The sequence below is a fragment of the Triticum urartu genome, chromosome 5A (genome assembly GCF_056163025.1).
Source record: "Triticum urartu cultivar PI428250 chromosome 5A, HENAU_Tu73, whole genome shotgun sequence".
NCBI classification, from domain to species: Eukaryota; Viridiplantae; Streptophyta; class Magnoliopsida; order Poales; family Poaceae; genus Triticum; species Triticum urartu.
Window position 1 is genome coordinate 639793319 of NC_141877.1, and position 3791 is coordinate 639797109.

The following is a 3791-nucleotide window of genomic DNA, read 5'->3' on the forward strand; positions in this document are numbered from 1 at the left end:
CCGACACACATCCTTGATCCGCTTGGGCGCCTCGATCTGCTCAATAGCCTTGATCTTGTCTGGGTTTGCCTCGATCCCACGCTGCGACACAAAGAATCTAAGAAGCTTGCCGGACGGAACGCCGAAGACGCACTTCTCAGGGTTCAGCTTGAGGTTGATCTTGCGCATGTTAGCAAATGTCTCCTCCAGATCTTGCACAAGAGTGGGCCCGTCTTTGGTTTTGACCACTATGTCATCCATGTAGACCTCCATATTTCTATGGAGCTGAGGTTCAAAACCAAATTGGACCGCTCTTGCAAATGTTGAGCCGGCACTCTTCAACCCGAAAGGCATCCGTAAAAAGCAATACGTACCACATGGGGTGATGAATGTCGTTTTCTCTTGTCATGAAGATTTGGTGGTAGCCTGAGTAGGCATCGAGGAATGATAACAGATCACACCCGGCCATGGAGTCAACAATCTGGTCGATGCGCGGCAACGGGAAGGGGTCCGTACGGCAAGCCTTATTAATATCTGTGTAATCAATACACAACCTCCACTTCCCATTCGCCTTGTGCACCACTACTGGATTGGCCAACAACGTCGGGTGCAGCACCCCTCTCACTAAACCTGCCGCTTCCAACTTCCTGATCTCCTCTGTGATGAACTCTTGCCTTTCCAGAGCCTGCTTTTCGACCTTTTTCTTGACGGGTCGTGCGTGGGGACAGACAGCTAGGTGGTGCTCAATCACCTCCCCGGGAACATCGGGGATGTCAGACGCTTGCCATGCAAACACGTCGACATTTCCTCGCGGGAAGGTGATGAGCGCGCCTTCCTATTTGCTGTCGAGGGTGGAGCCTACGATGAAGACCCCTCCCGTGCCATCCTCCCCGATGGGCACCTTCTTGGTCTGCGGCGGCTCGGCTCTGGATCTCTTGCTCTTGTCGGTAGAGCTCTCTGGCATGTCCTCAACAGTAGCACAACACTCCGAGGAGGTGCGCTTGCCGGAGTGGGTGTGAGAGGTCTTACCGGGCTCCTTTTTCCCTCCCGGGCCGTCAGCAGCTGGAGCAGGTGCCTTGACGGCAGCTGGTGCAACTGCCTCTCGGTAGAGCTGGTCGGTGTAGATCAGCGCGTCCTTCTTGTCGGAGGGGACGGAGATGATTGTCAACGGCCCGGGCATCTTTAGCATGTTGTAGGCGTAGTGTGACTCTGCCATGAACTTGGCCAATGCCGGGCGGCCGAGGATCCCGTTGTAGGGCAAGGGGATCTCGGCCACGTCGAAGAAGATCTTCTCCATCCTGTAGTTCAACTCTCCTCCAAATGTCACAGGCAGATCAGTGACCTTTCCCTTCGGCTGGCTCCTCCCCTGATTGACCCCTTGAAACGTGCCCGTTTCCTCGAGGTCTCCATCAGGGATTTGCAACCTTTTGATCACGACAGGCGAGATCAGGTTCAGGCCGGCCCCGCCGTCAACCAACATCTTGTTCACCCTGAGGTTGCATATTGTTGGCGAGACCAACAATGGCAATCACCCGACCACGGTAGTGCGCTGAGGGTGGTCCTCGGTGTAAAAGATGAGGGGCGTGCTGGACCACTTCAGCGGCTTCTGAGCGTCGAACGACGGCTCTGTTGCTGTAATCTCTCGCGCCCACTACTTGAGCTGGTGGCGAGAGGTATGCAGCGAGGCGCCGCCATCGACGCAGATGGCCTCCGTAGCCTTCTGGAACCCTTGCTCACCGGACTCGTCGTCCTCGTCATGGTAGTCGTCTTCTTGTTTCTTGTTGCGGCCCCGGGCGGGCTTCTCTTGCTGGTTGTCCTTGCCGGGGCGGCCTCCTTGGCCGCCACGCTTCTTGGCGGATCTCTCAGCACCGTCCTGGTCCTTCTCCTTGTCCCGCTTTTCGTACTCAGCCTTTTGCTTCTCAGCAAGCAACTCGACTTGTCGGCAGTTCTGGAGGTCGTGGCCCTTGGTGCGGTGGATCTTGCAGTATTGCTTACCGGAGCTTCCTGGCTTGTCGGTAGCCGCCAGGGCCTGGTAGGCGGCGCACCCAGCAATCTCCTTGCCGGGGGTGTCTTACTTGACCTTCTTGCCGGCACCGGTGTTGTCAGATCCCTCAACGGAAAGCACAGCCTTGCCTTTGCGTTTCCGGTTGCGACGCCGGCTCTTCTTCATCGGAGTGGCGACGTCTTCATCGGTAGAGTCGGTTTCCACGCCGGCATCTTTGCCGGGGTACTTCCTTCCCTCTTCAGCCCGGGCGCACCTATCGGCCAGAACGTAGAGCTCGGCTACATCCTTAACCTTGGCCATCGCCAGCTCCTCATGCATTTTGCGATTGCGTAAGTTCTGGTGGAACGCGCTAATCACAGCGGCGGGATGAACGTCGGGGATGTTGTATTGCACCCGGCTGAATCTCTGGATGTACTTGCGCAGGGTCTCCCCTTCCTTCTGGGGAATGATATGCAGATCACTGGCCTGGCCATGAGCTTGGTGGCCTCCTATGAAGGCGCCAACGAACTCATGGCACAGATCTGACCAGGAAGAAATGGAATCCACCGGCAAGTGCATCAACCAAGACATCACATTGGGCTTGAGCACCAGCGGGAAATAGTTGGCAAGCACCTTGTCGTCGCGAGCCCCAGCGGCCTGCATCGCTATGGTGTAGACTCTGAGGAACTTGGATGGATGGGTCTTGCCGGTGTACTTCTCGCGGATGTCGGGCTTGAACGTGCGGTGGGACGGCCACTGGAACTGCCTCAGCTCACGGGTAAAAAGCCGGGCAGCCCAGCTCGTAAGGTAGGTCGCCGGGGCCCCCTGGTGCCGGGTGGTCCATAGCGGGTCCCGCCCGCTTGTCCGACTGGCAGCGCGTTTCGCGCCGGCACTCGACGGTGGTTCGAGCGTCTTCGTGAGCTCGCTCCCGAAGGACCCGGCGCTGGTCGCGGAGGGTCCGTAGGTCGGACGACGCTATGGAGATGTTATCACAAGCGTCGTTGCGACGGGCTGACGTCCGCGGTAGCTGGCGAGGATGAGGAGAGTGCACGGTGGCCGTAGCTCCCCCGGTCCTCCCAGCGCCAGCATGTGGTGGCTCGATGGAGCGCCGGCCCGAGGGCCCCGTCGGTCGCGGATCGTCTTTGTTTGCGACGGCGACGAGGCTCCGGATGGTGGCCCTCCACTCGTCGAGCTTCTCCGCAGCAGGAGGGAAGTCAAGGAGCAGCTGTGCGCGTGCCAAAGCTTCCGCTTGCGTGGGCGGCGGCGACAGTTGCGTGAATCGCGGCGCGCTTCAACTTCTAACTACGTTAGAAGGAGCTCCGTCACGACCCGGCGGCTGCGTGCAATTTTCGCCAGCGCTTCGGCGAGCGTGCTGACCTCCCTCATTTTGTCGATGACGCACAGGGCTCTTCCCACGGCGGTGCCCAGGGTCACCATTGTGGTGACGCTGCTCGGCGCACACCATGAGAAGAACGCGCGGTGGTCGCCGGTGTAGGCGTCCCGGAGGTCGCCGCGCCGCCCGGAGTCGACACAGCGACACCCCTGGAGGGCCCCGCGCCGCCTGCGGGTGGCCCAATGCCGTCCTTGGATCCGGCGATGTGTAGCCGGTGGCGCGCGAACGACGTCGTCGCCAGGCTCCGACTGCCTGGGCGATGCTGGTGCTCGCGGCCCGCAGCCCGGGTCCTGTCTGCGACCGGTCCGCTGCTCGTCCGCATTGGCACGGGTCGCTCGGCTCCCAACGAATCGACAACCGTGGCCATCTTCTTAGGGGCCATGGCGACGAAGAATTGCTAGGCTAACTACTAGACCAGATTCTCACAATTGCGCC